The sequence below is a fragment of the Canis lupus genome, chromosome 29, assembly GCF_011100685.1.
Source record: "Canis lupus familiaris isolate Mischka breed German Shepherd chromosome 29, alternate assembly UU_Cfam_GSD_1.0, whole genome shotgun sequence".
Classification (NCBI taxonomy): domain Eukaryota; kingdom Metazoa; phylum Chordata; class Mammalia; order Carnivora; family Canidae; genus Canis; species Canis lupus.
Window position 1 is genome coordinate 18,788,793 of NC_049250.1, and position 18,889 is coordinate 18,807,681.

Sequence of the window (18,889 nt, forward strand, 5' to 3'; positions counted from 1 at the left end):
AAAATTCCCCAACTTCCCTTGTAGTTCATTGTAACCATCAGTCTCAGTCCTGGTCGCTGGAATGGAAGAAAGAGTGTCATGTACCATTTCTGCTAAGCATCCTTAGAGTGAGGCAGCATGTCCTACTTTACCTCTTTCTCTTTCCTGATAGATTGTAGTATGATGGTTGGAGCTGGATCAGCTCTTTGAATTTGTGAGGTGGGTTGCTAAAGATAGTGGAGCAGCAAGAGAGAACCTAAATTTATAAGGATTAGTGCTTCCAAACTTGCCTTAGACTAGTTTCCTCAGGTAATAACTTATGTATGAGAGAAATAAACTTCTGTCTTGTATATGTCAATATTATTTTGAGTTACTGGAAGCTAAATCCTAAAATATAGGGCATCCACTATCTTTCAAAGTCCTTTTTACTTTTCATATTTCATATTCCATCTCTTTACTACTGGACTTCTCCCTACAATAATACCAATCTCAGAATGGTTTCATTCTTACTGCTTTTGTTCATGTTGTTCCCTGGAACTTGCAATTCTAGTCTTCCTTATTCAGATTTTAGAATTCCTACTTGATTTTAATATACCCTGTTCAGACATCATCTCCCATAAACAATCACTGACAATCTCCCTTATGCTCTCAAAAATAATTTTGCCTTTTCTCTGTGTCTTACAGCTTCCTCAGTTGTATAGGATTACACTATTTCACCATTCACACACATTGACAATTCCTTATTTATGTATGTTTTTTTTCCCCCCACTATTCCTTGAGGGAAGTGATTCTATTATATACATTTGCTGTGTCTAGCAGTAACTGACAATTAGTAAGTAACCAATAAAAATTTGTTGAGGTATGGTTTTGATTGTATAGAGCATAATTACAATCCTGGATTTTTAGATAAAAATAATGTTTCATAGTCATTATTTCTCAATTCAAATGGCACAAAGAGCACACTTATTTGTTCCATTAAGGGCTGTTAAAATTTTTCAATTTTTCTGTTGTTCCATGTTATTCAAAACTGCATGACTTATTTTCAGATACTGCATTCTGTTTTGAAATGCTTCATGATAAAGAATGTGACCTCAGATCAATGTTAGAACACTAAAGTCACATTTAATTCCAGTGTAATAAAGTTAGCTAGAATTGAAAAGCATAATTTTAGATACATCTATCATCTTTCTAAAACATAACTTTCTAACAATATTTCTTTCTTGTATGAAATCTTGTACCCAACTTTTTTCCCCTAAATGTTTCAGAGCAGTTTCCCATGTTTTTTTTAAAGATTTTTAAAAAGTTTATTCATGAAAGACACAGAGAGAGAGAGAGAGAGAGAGGCAGAAACATAGGCAGAGGGAGAAGCAGGCTCCCTATGGGGAGCCTTATGTGGGACTCAATCCTGGGACCCCAGGATCATACCCTTAGCTGAAGGCGGACTCTTAACTACTGAGCCACCCAGGTGCCCTCCATGTTTTTAAATCATCCTCAACACCATTAAAAAATACCTACATAATATTTACTATATGGCTTCTATATTTAACTACTCTATTTTCTGTCCTCATGGATTTGCCTATCCTGGACATTTCATAAAACTGACATCAGGCAATATGTGATCTTTGTGACTGGCTTTTTTCACTTTGCATAATGCTTTCAAGGCTCATTTGTTGTTGTATCCACCGGTATCAGTACTTCATTCCTTTTATTGCTTAATAATATACCATTCTATGTCTATACCACATTTTATTTATCCATTCATCAGCTGATGGGTATTTGGAGTGTTTCTATTTTTTGGCTGTTATGAATAATAATGATGTGAATATTTATGGACAAATTTTTGTGTAGACATATATTTTCATTTCTCTTGGGTATATACCTACAGATGGGATTGCAGAATTGTATAGTGATTTCATCTCTAGCATTTGGAGGAACTATTAAACTGTCTCCCAAAATGGCTATACCATTTGACATCCCCACCAGCAATGTATTAGGGTTCCAATTCCTTCACATTCTCCCCAGTGCTTGTTGTTGTTATTGGTATTTTGATTACAGCCATTCTAGTGCCTGTGAAGTGATATCTCACTGTAGTTTTAATTTCTTTTCCCCAGTGACTAGTGATGTTGAGCACCTCATCATGTGCTGATTGGTCATTTTTATATTTTTGAAAACTCTTATTTATTTCTATAACAAATCTCACCAGTCTGTTTTAGTTCATAGAATTTAGTGTGCAATACTCTAGTGCTAGTACATTCTGGAGATATTCAACGTCACATAGCAAAATGGAGTAAGAAAGGACCTTAAGAGTTTTTAAGTGAAATACAATTAATTTACAGTTAAACGAATTAATAGCTAGAGAGGTTAAGTGATTGCCAATTGAGGTGAAGCAGCCTAGAAATCGAAAGCAATGATTACTTTCAAACCACTGTGGTCTCCTTGCAAATCACAGAGAGACAGGGTACTTTGTCAATGATATAAACTCTCAATTTACACTTGAATGTTTTGGTAGCAAGAGAATTGAATGTAATAGACAGTAGAAAAATATCCTGCTTTACTTTTAGCTACTGAAAGAAACTGGTAATAGTTTGAATTTGTGCAATTTATCTCAGCTGATGACCTAGACCTAACAATTCTGTCCGTAGTAAAGCACAATATTAATAGGTTTCAAACATATCACTCAAGGAAAGATATCTAGCTTATCCGTTGCTGGATTAGGACCAGGATATTAAACTCTTAGATTCCTGAGTCACTCACTGGGTTGGTAATCTTTTAGCTAAACACTACACTGCACCCTCTTTATTAGATCCTTCCAGGAAGCAGAGTTGTCTGCAGTCCCTGGTGCAATTACTCTGGGAGTAGTTCATTCTAATAAAATCACACTCAGGAAATATTAAAATGCTTTTTTTAAAGCAGGCTGTGTAGAATTTGCTGTTTGCACAGATGAAGTTGTATAGACTACACAGAATATTGAGATGGAACCCAATAGAGTTTATTATTGACTTGTTCTTTCCCAAATGTTAGTATTCAGAATTTCTAAACCTAAGACATATCTGAGATGCACAGGAGCAATGTGGTTGATGTGCAGTGTTGTGTTTATCAAAGTCATTTCACATCAAAGAGGCAGTCATATAATGAAAGAATGCAAAGTATAAATAATTTTTCAAATTACAATAATTAAACATAAGTCACATTTATCTAGGGAGGCTAGCTTTAATTTTTTTTGAAGTTTTTAATTTAAATTCCAGTTAGTTAACATACGGTATAATATTATTTTCAGGTGTACAATGTACTGATTCAGCACTTCCACATGTCACTGGGTGCTCATTACAGCAAGTGCACTCCTTAATCCACATCACCTGTTTTACCCGTCCCCCCACCCACCCACTCCCCTCTGGTAACCATCAGTTTGTTCTCTGTACTGCTCATTCATTTTGTTTCTCAAATTCCATATATGAGTGAAATCCTATGGTATTTGTCTTTTTCTGACTGACTTATTTCGCTTAGCCTGATACTCTCTAGCTCTATCCAGGTTGTTATAAATGGCAAGATCTCATTCTTTTTTATGGCTGACTAATATTCCATTGCCTATACATACCACATTTTCTTTATCCACACATCAGTCGATGGATATTTGGGCTGTTTCTGTAATTTGTAGATAATCCTGCTATAAACATCAGGGTGCATGAATCCCTCCAAAATTGTATTTTTGTATTCTTTAAGTAATACTAAAGCATTTCTTAGGTAAATACTAGTGCAATTGCTGGATTGATCATGGAGCAGCTCTATTTTTAACTTTTTCAGGAACCTCCATACTGTTTTCTACCGTGGCTGTACCAGTTTGCATTCCCACCAATAGTGCAAGAGGATTCCCCTCTCTCTGGTGAGGATGTCCTCACCAGCACCTATTGTTTCTTGTACTGTTGATTTTAGCCATTTTGAAAGATGTGATGTAACAACTCATTGTAGTTTTGATTTTTACTTCCCTGATTATCAGTGATGTTGAGATCTTTTCATGTGTTTGTTACCCATCGGCATGTCTTCTTTGGAAAGATGTCTAATCACATCTTCTACTCATTTTTAATTTGCTTATTCATTTTTGGGGTGTTGAGTTTTATAAATTCTTTATATATTTTGGATACTAGCCCTTTATCAGATATGTCATTTGCAGTTGTTTTCCTTGCCTCAAGAGACATATAGAAAGAAGTTGCTGTGGCCAATGTCAAAGAGGTCACTGCCTATGTTCTCCTGTAGGATTTTGATGGTTTCCTGTCTCACATGTAGGTCTTTCATCCATTTTGAATTTAGTTTTGTGTGTGGTGTAAGAAAGTGGTCCAGTTTCATTCTTTTGCATGTTGCTGTTCAGTTTTCTCAACACCATTTGTTGAAGAGACTGTTTTTTTCCCATTGGGTATTCTTTCCTGCTTTACTGAACGAAGATCAATCGACCATATGGTTGTGGGTTCATTTCTGGGTTTTCTATTCTGTTTCACTGATCTATGTGTCTATTTCTGTGCTAATACCATACTGTTTTGATCACTTCAGCTTTATAATAAACTTGAAATCTGGAATAGTGATGCCTCCAGCTTTGCTTTGCTTTTTCAAGGTTGCTTTGGCGATTTGGGATCTTTTGTGGTTCCATACAAATTTTAGAATTGTTTGCTCTAGTGCTGTGACAAATGCCATTGGTATTTTGATAGGGATTGCATTAAATGTATAGATTGTTTGGGGTAGTTTAGACATTTTAACAAAATTTTTCCAATCCATGAGCTAGCTTTAATTTTAAAGGCAGATAACATCTCAGGATTCAGTGAGTGAAACTGGACTGGAAATCTTGTTATTATCCATGGCAAAGACACTTAAGAACTACATATTTTCAAAGGTCAGGTAACTAGGGATTTTTACCTTTGAATAGAAATAGATACTAATAGAGAATATGTCTCAGTGATTATACTTGATGTTGGAAAAACTACTATATTTCTAATATTCTATATCTTATACATATTGTATATACTTTATAATCTAGAGATCAACCATAAAATACTAGACTGCAATGAATATAAATTGTGTTATGGAAGACATGTTTAGGATTTAATAATAATAGTACACCATTTCTTCTGAGGATATCTCTTCTGTATTTTTGCATTATTTTATCATTGTACATCTTTTCAAAATAAAATAATTTGAGTATAAAGCAAAGGACTACAATTGTCAAAGACATTTGAAACAATGTCATTATTTTTTTGTGTATTTCTCTAAAATCTCTTAAAAATTATTCTAGATCTTTAATGTTATTGAAATCAAGATTTTATGTTGTAAAATTTCTGAATTTGATTCTTTTGGTAGGCCTGCTTTCTCTTTTGTGACCATTGAGAATTTATAAAACATTCTATTTCATCCTCTATGCTTTCTTTCACAAAGGCTTTTTGTATCAAAGTCCATGATATAAAAATTATTGCTTTTATAAAAAATTCTTGTATATTCTGAATCTAACACTAAAAGATGACAAAAATTCCAAGCTTGCATGTGCTATTCATAATTACAAGAGAAATACCAATACTGATTACATATGAAATCCATCATGATCTAAAGATACTCTTCAGGACTTAGATAAATTAGTACCTCTCAACCACTTTGAGGCCATGCCAAATCCATTTTCTTTCTCAAGGGAAATTTCATTTCTGAAATTCCATCATAAGTAACTGAAATCTAAGTTACAATTATTTTTAAATATTTAAGAATCTCTATCTCAGAAATTTTCTTATTCTTCTCTCTCTTTGCTTGATTTTACTTAAGTATATTGAAAGGTGAGTACTAGTTTGATTTATTTTGTTTCTTTGTTAATTTTTTGTTCTTTTATTCATTTAATATTTATTGACCATTTACAATAATGAACAGGAAGCTACTGGGGTGACTGGATGGCTCAGTCGGTTAAGCATCTGCCTTCAGCTCAGGTCATGATCCCGGGACCCTGGGATTGAGCTCAGCAGGGAGCCTGCTTTTCCCTCTCCTGCCTCTCCCCTCTGCTTGCTGTGCTTTCTTTCTCTCTGTCTCTCAAATAAACAAATAAAATCATTTGAAAGAAAAAGAAAGAAAGTAAGTAACTGGGATGCCTGGGTGGCTCAGTGGTTGAGCATCATGATCCCAAGGTTGTGGGATCAAGTCCCTCATCAGGCTCCCTGCAGGGAGCCTGCTTCTCCCTCTGCCTATGTCTCTACATCTCTCTGTGTTTCCCTCATGAATAAATAAATAAACTATTTTTTAAAAAGGAAAGAAACTGTACTGATATCTATACCAGACAGAATTAAATTCCAAATTGACTCTGCTCACAATCTCCTAGGATAGCTAATTCATGCATAAGTTGAATGCAAAGAAAATAAATGTTTTTTCTCTCCTTTCTATTCATCTTTGTGACTGTGAAATAGGTAAATCACGAATGAGAGAGATATTAATGTTATTAGCTAAAATGAGAATTTAATTCTAATTAATTCTGATGCTAAATACTGTGTATGATTTAGGTGTATAATAATTTGCAGAATGTAGTCCTTCTTTTAAATATTTACAGGTCTATTGTGGAGTCAGATAAATGAATAGAAGCCTACTACACAATTTGACAAGTATTATAATAATGGGAAGTCCAGAATAATAGAGAACAACAGAGAGGGGCTACAGTGGCCTGGACAGAACTTAAAGTGTGACTCTAAAGTTCTGAAGGTAAACATGAATATATATCCAGGTGGACTGAGAAAGATTGAGGGTGGGAAGAACAAGTCAGAAGCATAGACAAGGTATTTTTATGAAACTATATGGATGGAAATGACCCTGAAAAACCTTGATAAAATGTAAAATCTCTGAGGATGTTTTTGTTGTTTTTGTTATCTAGAAATCAACATAATAGACACTCCAGAATAAGCCCATGGAGTAGTTTTCATCTTCAATTTTTTAAAAAGATTTATTTATTGATTCATGAGAGACACACACAGAGAGAGGCAGGGACATAGGCAGAAGGAGAAACAGGCTCTTTGCAGGAGCCAGATGTAGGACTCGATCCCAGATCAAGGATCACGACCTGAGTCGAAGGCAGCCGCCCAACCACTGAGCCACTCAGATGTCCCTTCATCTTCAATTTTATTTGTGAATTGTGTACATTTTTTAAGTACATATTTCTTTCATGCTGAGGAAGCAATTTCCTTTTCCCTCTAATTATTAGAACTGTGTTAACAGGACGCCTGAGTGGCTCAGCGGTTAAGCATCTGCCTTTGGCTCAGGGCGTGATCACGAGGTCCAGGAATCGAGTCCCACATCAGGCTCCCTGCATGGAGCCTGCTTTTCCCTCTGCCTGTGTCTCTGCCTCTTTCTCTGTCTTTCATGAATAAATGAATAAAATCTTAAAAAAAAGAAAAATAGAACTGTATTAACCTCTAAGGGAGTACCATCTAATAGAGATCCTGACTAAATCAATACATATCTCAGAGGGCTGGGAGAACTAGAAAACTCAAGGGTCTGGACAGAGAAAGAAGGAATAAATGATGATAACAATATCTTTGTCTGATATGTGCCTAATCAAAGAGAGCTGTAAATGAGGAATCCTACAAAAGTAAAAGTGTTATCAGTCCAACATTCAATGGTAATATCCATAAAATATGCTCAACATCTGCAGTCATCAGGGAAATTCAGATTAAAATTACAAAATCTCACTATCTACCACCAGAATCTCTAAAATCAAAAAGTCTGACAATATCAAGAGGTGGCTGGGTTATGAAGGAACTAGAATGACCTCATCTTACTGCTAGAATGTAAAATGGTACAACCACTTGGGAAAACAATTCAGTAAAATTAAGCACACTTACCATATGAGCCAGCAATCCCCATCCTAGGTAATTACCCAGGTAAATTAAAACATGCCCACACAAGATTTGTACATGAATATTCACGGCAGTGTTGTTTACAATTGCCAAAAACTGTAAACAACCAATATGTCTATCAACAGGTGAATTAATAAGCAAATGATAGTTTATCCATATGATGGAATACTGTCTAACTAAAAGGTACTAAAGCTACTGTTACACACAACATAGATACGTCTCAAAATCATTATTCCAAACCAAAAAAAAAAAAAAAGAAAGAAAGAAAAGAAAGAAAAATGAAAGAAGAAAAGAAAAAAAAAAAGAAACCACAAAATCTGATTTCCTTTATGTGAAATTTTAAATCTGTATAAATTTACAGTGTCAACAGATCAGTGGTCGCCTGGGTTAGGGGCAAGGGAGATTGCACAGAGGCATGAGGAAACATTTTGTGTTGATGGGGATATTTTATACCATGATTGAGGTGGTGGTTATCTAAATGTATATATAAGCCAAAAATTCATTAAATTATATACGTAAAACTAGTGCATTTATTGTATATAAAAATAAGCCTCGGGCAGCCTGGGTGACTCAGCGGTTTAGCGCCACCTTCAGCCCAGGGTGTGATCCTGGGGATCCAGGATCGAGTCCCACATCAGCCTCCCTGCATGGAGTCTGCTTCTCCCTCTGCCTGTGTCTCTGCCTCTCTCGCTATGTCTCTCATGCATAAATAAATAAAATCTTAAAAAAAAAAAAAAAGCCTCAGTAAAGTCGATTAACAATGAGATTTTTAAAAATCCATAAGAGAGGGACGCCTGGGTGGCTCAGCAGTTGAGCATCTGCCTTTGACTCAAGGCGTGATCCAGGGTCCCGGAATCGAGTCCCACATCGAGTTCCCTGCATGAAGCCTGCTTCTCCCTCTGCCTGTGTCTCTGCCTCTCTCTCTGTGTTTCTCATAAATAAATGAATAAAATCTTTTTTAAAAATCCATAAGAGAGAAAACCAAATACTGAGAATGAGATCTTTTATGATATAAAGTGACTTTTCATTAAATGAGCGGATAATCTGTTGTGAATAATTGGTGACACAATAGCCATGAGCAAGTATGGCATTTACGGATATGTCTTTTATCTGCTAGATGATGCTAGACTCTACATCATCTTTTTATTTTCTTCTACATCATCTTTTATTCCAAACCTGATTCTAGCTTTCCCATCTTAGACTGTTCACTACCTGAGGGGCAGACAGTAATAAGATTAGACATAAAGGTGACTTGAGAATTTCATGTAGGAATAAGGAGTGATAATACTATGCATTGTTTACATTGTTATTATAGGGGTACAACTTTGCATACTGGTTTAGGCATATTTCATTCCCACGGATCTCATTCACAATGAATACTGAGGTTTAAGGCTTTATTTCACATAATTTAGTATTGATACCTCACTCAAGTAGAAAATTAGCATAATTCTAGCAGCATTCTAGGAAATTGCACGAAAAGGGCAATAGACTATATTTTATGTGATCCAGGTGGAGATACATAAATGAAAGCTTTAAAGGTTATTACTTTCCGTATCTGTTTGGTAATTCCAAACATCCAACCTATCACCAATTTTCACCTGGCACACTTTAATTTGGCATTTGAAATTACTCACCATCCTGCCCCTTTTTTTTAATAATAAATTTATTTTTATTGGTGTTCAATTTACCAACATACAGAATAACACCCAGTACTCATCCCGTCAAGTGCCCCCTCAGTGCCCATCATCCATTCACTCCCACCCCCCGCCCTTCTCCCCTTCCAACACCCCTAGTTCGTTTCCCAGAGTTAGGAGTCTTTATGTTCTGTCTCCCTTTCTGATATTTCCCACACATTTCTTCTCCCTTCCCTTATATTCCCTTTCACTATTATTTATATTCCCCAAATGAATGAGAACCATCCTGCCCTTGATAGATGAAAAGAATTATGTAAAATGAAATGATGATGATAAGTAAGGTATGCATGCCTTCACTCCTCATTTTGGCTTTGTGTTCCCCTTCTTATCACTTATCAGGACTATCCCATTACATCACAAGTGTTCAGTACAGATGACAATAATGAGGCATTGCATGTATTATTAGGAGATTAAATATGATGAACAAAGCAGGTTTAAAAATTGATATAAGAGAAACAATGTGAATTAATATGTGTTTCTAGGACTAGAAGTGAATTTATATGTGTTTCTAGGACTTTAAAAAAACCAAGAAAACTAGTATTATCCAGAGAAATATTCAAAAATTCATTTAGTCTGTAAACCTAGCCTTTGCCTAGTTTGATCTTGAAACATAGTTATAAAACATGAAGTAATTATGATAGAGTGGGATAAAAGCCATTATCTCTATTTTGTGGTGTACAGTGATTTCTCCAAGGAGATGCTGAACAAAGTACATTTAAATTTTACTCATATAACTATTGATTTTGACATTTCACTAAATTCCTGAGCTTTAATAACTAATTTATGCATCAGATATGAGAATTCAGACGTTTTAATTCAATGCGTTTCATAGTAGGAATGAATTCCAGTGGAAATCCTTATAAGCTTCTTTAGGCTATAGAATAGAACATGTGGCCTTGGTTACCACCGAGATTTTTTTTTTCCTTTAAAGATAAACATGAACACCTTCACAATAAACATCAATTTATGGCATTAAATGTCTTTTACAATACTGGAGCTGATATACAATTTTAGGATACGTGAAGCCTATTCATAAATGTCTATATTAAGGAAACCTGGTTTATAAAGAAGAGTCTTTAATATGGAAAAATAGTCTTCAGGAGTAAAAACCTTCCTCTCAACCCAAGGATCAATGTGCTTCGTGGTGAGTAAGAGAAATTCTTTAGATTTTTGAGTCACCCAAACATTCTTTGTTTCAAAAATTGGGAATGATTGATTTTTAAGTGACTTTAACAACATCTACTAAACAATAAACTTCAATAAACAATCATTAATTGGTACTTCTGTCAGGAAGGAATGCATTTTAGCCTCATTTTACAGGATATTCAAATTATAGATACTCAACTGGATAGATTAAATTTCCAAGACTCTTACAAATGAAAGAAAGAAAGAAAGAAAGAAAGAAAGAAAGAAAGAAAGAAAGAAGAAAGAAAGAAAGAAGAAAGAAGAAAGAAAGAAGAAAGAAAGAAAGAAAGAAAGAAAGAAAGAAAGAAAGAAAGAAAGAAAGAAAGAAAGAAAGAAAGAGGCTGCTCAGAACTGATCTAAGTGACTCTTAGATGCCATCAGCGATATAGCACCTTTCAACTCTCTGTCCGGTACCCCAGGGGACAGCATTCAGATTCATTGCTGTTGTCCCATATTCACAGATTGGATTCTTTACATTCAGCATTTTAGGGAGGAAAAGGGAGAAGAACAAAAGTTGTGAATTGAGTCTCTTTTAGAAAGCATTTTCAACTCTTGGAAACTTGCGCTTTTATTTCACTGGTCAGAACTATCACGTGGCCACTTGTAGCTTTCAGGGAGGCTAAAAAATGTAATTTTGCACATGTTTACATACAACCTCTATCAAAATCAGGTTTTATCACCACAGGTGAAGAGAACAAACGTTGAGTAGGCAAAGAGAATTGTCTGTCAGGGTGAACAGAAATTCGAGTGAGCAATACAAACATTGCATCTGTGCAACACGGTGGGATTTTCTTTAACTTTTTCTAAGAACGAACGTCTTTTATCCTTAAATTTTAGTCTAAATTTTTTGCTGTGAGGGTAAACGCTATGCCTCGTTGTTTAGTGTTAATAGTCAAATGAGTATATTTGGAAATGGTTTATATGCTAGATTTGAAATAAAAATAGAAATGTTATGTTTTGGCAACAGATGCACCTGGACTAAATCTATGTGTAATATAAATTGTATTTTACCAAATTATCCCATAATATTTGTGTAATTAGTGAATACTTTCTCAAAAACCAGTTTTGTACACAATATTCCGAATGGTTTGTATTCATTAATAAAAGAAATCTGTCAAATGGCTCTGGTATACTGCTATGATGAGGTATTTCCAAAAGCTCTTGTAACTAAAATATAGTGCTTATAATTGATCCCTTTAAAATGAATTGTACATGTGTGTGTATTTGCATTAAACATAATTAGCTAACCACAGCCCACAACTTATGTCTGTACGGTGTGTGTAATCTGTTTATAGAACAGAGCAGATGACATAATGTAGATTTTGGCAAGTAATCACATTCTCCTTCCACAAACAACATCTGAAATGATAAAAAAAAAAAAAAAAGACCCATACAGATGAATAGCTCTTCATAGGTAAAATCATTATAACCCACATTTGCCAACACAATTTAATCCTGTTTTGTTGGTCAAATATTTTGAGAGCAAAGTATATGATCCTAGCACATGGCTCAATATTTCACTTTAACAAGAGAGTAACTCTCAGCCATCAAGGATGTGGGGTCAGGAAACACTTCAGTTGGAACACTGAGCTGGAGGCCGAGCCCACCTGCCCTGGGTCAGCTTTGCTGAAAATGCCAGCGCCATGATCCTACATGTAGTCTTAACCCCATGTGGCCACTTCCTTATCCTTTGAAACAGAGTTCCAATTGTATATACTCCCTCTCTGCCCCCTGCAAAAAAAAAAAAAGAAGAAGACAAGAAAAAATGTCATCTAAAGATGTAGAGATGTCCCTTCTGCTCTGCTTCCTGTCATGTGGAAATCCCTCATCACATGTCGGGCATGGAAGGACAGGGCTCTCCCCTAGTTTTTTTCAAGGTGATGAAGATATTGCCACTAATCACTAATTTTTCAATATATTCTTCCAGCATCCCGACTATTCTTAACTGGATTCCTAGTTACTTTCTCATAAAGTTTTCAATTTCCTGAAGAGTTTCTTTAAATACACACACATGTTTTCCAGATTATAAAACTGTTCCTATTCACTCTAAGTTGTTTAGAACACTTAGAAAGGTAATGAGAACGAAATTTTAAGTTATCTAAAATTAAGAGGTAAGAATTGTTAGCATTTTTATATTTACTTCCTTTTTAACACATATATTTAAATATATGTTTAAAAATTCAGATCTTATCTTCTATATACAACTGAGAATTGAGAAAATATTATAAATATTGTTTATGCCATTAAATATTGTTTGGACTATTTTTAGTGCTTTTAGGGTCTGTGTCATGCCACAGTCACTAATTCTATTTCCAGTTCTGGTATTATAATTAACATGGCAATCTTTATACAAAAATCATATCTGTGTTTCTGATTATTCACGTAAGCTTGATACAACAGTTGAGATATTTTCATTGTACAGTAAAAGAAGACCAAACTCTAAGTTGTTTTTTTTTTAAAAAAAAAAGTTTTACTATCTCACTTAACAAAAAGTCTTACTATTACTACTTAGCATATAAAAAAATTGTTACAGTCCTGCCTTCAGGCAAATTTCTTTTACAGAAAGAATGTACAATGAGATGTGCTCTTAAATCTGGCAAATCGACAGGATTCCAGTAATTTTCAATTGTTTGTTAAGAGGACCCCAGAAAACAGCTGTAACGCCAGAAGTTCCACTTCCAGCAGGTGCCTGCAGGTTTTTCAAGCTCCAGCGTTCCCCATCAAAGAAACATTGAGATCCCACCTTGAACCGTCAGTTAAATGTGCACTATATTTCCTGTTCTAATCATTTCCAACTTCTTGGGATCCCACAGTCTTTTGAATATAAGGTAATGATTTTATATGTCTCTCAGGCCTTCTAAGATCTTTGCATTTAAAGATTTAACCTGATTTGAGCTCTCACTATATACCAGGTGATGACCTAACTAACAACAATGTAAGATGCTTAGACATAAGTATGGTGTGTGGGTAGCTCACCCGTGATTGAACCAACTGAATGTCTGTTCTGTGTAATGTAAAATCCTTCCTTGCTTTCTTGTGTTAAGTATATATTCTATTTGTATGGAATTCATATTCAAATAGATTCCTATTAAAGAATGTACTCTTATTGAGGAAAAACCCTCCTATTTTTGAATTAGTGGTTGCAGCTTGTGTGTATAAACACTAATAAATATCTTAACAGGAAAAAAAAGATTTTTTTTTGAAGATTTTATTTAAGTTTTTTTTTTTTTTTTAAGATTTTATTTATTTATTCGTGAGAGGCACAGAGAGAGAGAGAGAGAGAGAGAGAGGCAGTACACAGGCAGAGGGAGAAGCAGGCTCCATATGCAGGGAGCCCAACTTGGGACTTGAATCCCGGGTCTCCAGGATCACACCCGGGGCTGAAGGCGCTAAACTGCTGAGCCACCAGGGCTGCCCATAATCCCCTTTTTAAATAAAAGGCAAACTAATACATGCAAAGAGGCTTCATGAGCAAATTGCTTACACAATCTGTTTTTCCCCCTACCTAAACTTTACGGTTCATGGTTTCCGTGTGGTCACATTTTGTGCTTTTATTTTCACGAGGTTTCAGTGAATTTAGGGTGAGGCCAAGAAATAGGCAGTTTTAACCTCGCAGATGATTCCTAACTGTGGACCTTCTGTTGAAAAATACTACTTAGAGTGATTTGGCTACTTTACTTCTGGCTATTTTTATTTCTTTGTGCTGGTAAATAAATGTAGATGGAACAAAAGTATCTTTTAAAAAGCAAGTTACTGTCTTCAGTTTCCAAAATGGTCTGTTCAATGTATCTGATTAATTCCAGAGGCTATGGAGAGAATGTCAGTTTGCTTGTCTTTTGTTTTGGGTTTGAATCAGGTCTGTCCCTTATAGTACAAAAGAGAGTTTGTGAGAAGTAAGATTTTTCAATTTGGAAGAAAGGTGATAAACATAAATTAGTGTGTATGCCTAATTGGTAACAAATTGAAAGGCTTTCCTTTGTATTTGGTGAGAGTAATCATCTAATATTTATCACCAAATTATTGCTCGAGTATATCCAGACTGTAACACTGGTTTTTAGGACAGGCTATTCATATGGGACATTTAAATAAATGTTTCTTTTTCTGTAAGTAATACCTTGGAATAGCACAGAGTGATTTCCTTAACACACCATATGCTGTTTAATTGGCCCTGGCTTGATTTTTGTTGGAGGTAGTTTTACAATATTACAACTTTGGGAACAGTGGTCATTTAATGAACAAATAATAACTGCATTCCAATTAATATATAAATCAAGTCTTCAATTTCATTTTATGTTAATGTGTTGATAAATAAAACTTCAGAAGAACCTGGTTCTTTAATGAGGACTTTCCAAAGTTTAAACTAAGAAGTAGTAAGTTATATAGCTTGCACTACTAACCAACTTATATCTGTTATCCTTAGATCCTGAAAATCTTATTGTAAGATTCATCATTACAAAATAAACTGCTACACTAGAAAGCATTTTTGACCTAGCATTCTTCTTTTGTTATTTATTATTCCTGCCTAATTCTTGAGCAATAGTACATATCTCTGAAGAAGCCTCTGTTATACTCCAGCTTCCAACATGGTTCTTTGGATTATGACAAGAAAAACAACAATACACAAATATCTTCAAATAGTGAGACATTTCACTACTTTGAAAAGTGTGGTTATTTATAACACCTGCTATCATAATATTTTTAAATGATACCAGGTATAAAGACTCTCAATACCACTTCATTAGGGTTATCTTGTAAAAATTGCAAAGCAAAATGTTTTTCCACTTTGAAATGAAGCCTGGGGTCCAATGCAGGGCAAGGAATAAGACCCTTGAATCTTAAGCCCATGTTTACTATAAGATAACCAATTGTTATTACTTCATAGTACTTTGTTTTTAAGATGAGGAATATGGGATTCAATTAGTAACTTTGCCTAAAATTACAATATAGGCAATTAGAGCATATCAGGAACCAAACAACAGCAACTCAGGTATACTCCACTCAGTAATCTCCTGTGTCATGATTTTAGAGAAACACAATGTGTGTATATCTCAAAATCAAGCCAAATAATATCTCTTACCACTAGAATGCATATTAGCACATGTGAGGGCTGTGCTGGAGGGGGGGATTACAATTTGCCCCATTAACTCTGTGCTGGTGCTTCTTGTGTGGCACTGTGGGTAGGGGCTTGGAGTAAAGTAGACTTGGTTCGAACCCAACTCTACCACTTCCTTGCTATATGACCTTGGACAGATTAGTTTTCTTGACTTTTCTAAACCTTAGTTTGCTCCTATGTAAAATAAAGCAAGTATTAGAAATGACTCAAAGTATTTGTAAAAATAAAATAACAATTACATAATGTTCTAGACTCAGAGACCTGGCATAGGGTGAACTTCTATTCTTCATTGTCACCTTAAATATGAATAGTATTATTTTTTAGCTCACAGAAGAGGAAACTGAGGAACATCAATTAAGGCACCAACCATCTAAAACCATGCCAGTAAAAAAGTGGTAAATCTGAGATTGAAACCCAGACTATACGACTTCAGATAAACATACTTAGCCACTGTGCTAACCTGTCTGATTCTTCTATCTGAAACACATTTCCACCCTATTCCTCCTTCAGGAAATTCAACTTTTTCTGAACATTTAGGATAGAATGAAACATAAAGCCAAATAACTTCCTATAGCTAAATGGAAGATTAATGGGAATGGCTCCTGCTAATTCTCAGCATGGCACAGGACTTCGGTTATTGCTGAACTGATGCAGGATCTTCTCCATTGCTTTCTGTTTGGTTCTTCGAGGTTCTGAAAAACAGATATATATCAGAAATGATAATAGCCATTTTACCCGGTTTCCAGAGTACGATGATTAACACAGTTCTGGGGAAGATGATACTCCCCAGAGTACAGTAGTCCACCATCAACCTCTTCCATTCTCCTTTCTGCCTTAAACATTTTCTGGAATTGCAGGCTCTGGATTATCATAGAAAGAAAAACTTAAGGAAGTAAACAATAGCACTTTGGCCATCTAAAAAAATGGCCCACCGGCACAAATAAAATAACTGATTTTCTACAGAGCACCAAGCCTGGGACTCTGACTTAGTAAAGAGAAGAGGTTTTCAATGACCCTCTTGCAGTTGGATAAGGACTCTCATTTCATGAGACGAAAGCATGGGTGGCCACAAATTATTGCCTTTAGTCATGGTCTGTGGCTGTGCATGGGCCTTTGAACAATACTGGGAAGTATTGAGGGGACTTCCTTCACCTAACCCAGAGTTAGGTATTTGTCTTTATTTCTAAGGAGGAACAGTCAATTGCATGAATAGGGAGAGTCCAGCATGATGAGTGCTGTAACAGAGATAGTATATGGCACTAAGGAGACACAGAAGAGAAGTAAATAACTCTACTGCTGAGATAGTCTTTGCTTGGAGGAAGAAAAAAAAAAAAAAAAAACACAAAAACAGGTCACCAGAAGGTGGTTGCTCTGCCCTAATTGTAGGCAGTGATGCAGGATCCAAGCCGGGGTTTCAGAAATGAATATAATCCCAAGAAAGAAAATAAAATGATACTAAACCATGAATTTTTTTTGTGGAGAGTGAAAAAGAATAACCTTGGACAATTAACGTAGAAAGGAAATGGCAGAGTAAATTTTAACCTAAAGCACATAGAAATGTGAGTACCCAGTTAAGAATAGTATGATTTGAGTTCTCATCCTGGTTCTCTCCCTACTCAGTGTTATGTGGCAGGTTAAATCCCATCTCTGGACCTCATTCCTCATTCATAAAGCAAGATGGGTAGCCAAGATGGACTCTGAAGACCATTCCAGCTCTAGTGTTCTCTGTCTCTGCGTCTTAGTCTTGCAAAGCAATAAAAATAGGCAAATGTAGTGAAACTGTCACAGTCAGAGAAGGCATAGTAGTGCTCGCCTCTACAATTCAAAATTAAGATGGCAGCCCCAAACAAAGTGAGGCCCCCAAAGGAAGCATAGCCAGCAGGCATATTACAGAGATTGAAAATTTAGAAATAATAGCTGTTGAGTACATTTAAATGTGAAGCGTCAGACTTATACCAAAAATAAATTAATTATTCCTGAATTTAAAAAAAAAGGTAAATTCCAGAAATGAAAAGAAAGAATTTGCAAATCGAATGAGAGTAAAAAAAAAATAAAATGACCAGGGATAATAGTTTTCAGTAGTCACATGTTTGCAAGTCAGCTGTTTATAATAAGCTTAAACTTTAACTTGATTAATTATTTTATTGTTGTCTGTTCTTTTGAAAATAGTTACTTCAAATAGTTTGAAAATAGATCCAGATGTAGTGCTTCTTTGACATTATTGGGTATATATGAGCAAATAGATGATTGATGATTTGATTCAAAATAACTAAATAACTCATGTCAGAAATTCTGAAATAATTTTAGTGTTAAAAGTGTAATATGCAGGGGTGCCTGGGTGGCTCACTTGGTTACACATCTGACCCTTGATTTCGCCTCAGGTCATGATCTCAGGGTCCTAAGATCGAGCCCTGCATTGGACTCTGCACTGGCATGGAACCTGATTAAGATTCTCTCTCTTTCTCTCCCTTTTCCCTCCACCTGCCCTGCTCATGCTCTCTCTCTTTCTCTCTAAAAAAAGTGTCATAAGGCAGCCTGTGTATGATCCTGGAGACCCGAGATCGAGTCGGGCTCCCTGCATGGGGCCTGCTTCTCTCTCTGCCTCTCTGCCTATGTCTCTGCCTCTCTCTCTGTCTCTCATGAATAAATAAATAAAATCCTTAAAAAAATAAATTAAAAAATTAATTAATTTAAAAAGTCTACTATGTAACCTTAAAAAAATTAACCTATTTGTAATAGTGAAGAAATACATTGGCATTATTGCTAATTATTGAAGATTAGTGTATCTATCTATGTAGAAACTCATCTTCACAGAGTTAATTGGTTTTTTCTTCTTTCTAAAAAAAAGTAGGGGCAGAGAAAAAAATGTTAAAGTAAAAGGGAGTGGAAATGTGTAAAATGTCATGAATGGCTAGCTCTCATAAGGATGTTACAATAGGTCTTTGTTTATAGAGGCAAAAAGATTATGAGACTTTTCAGTAATTGGAGAGAGCATTTATTTAATTATAGATATTTTCACTATAATTTTAGAGGAAATACCACACAATTACATAAAC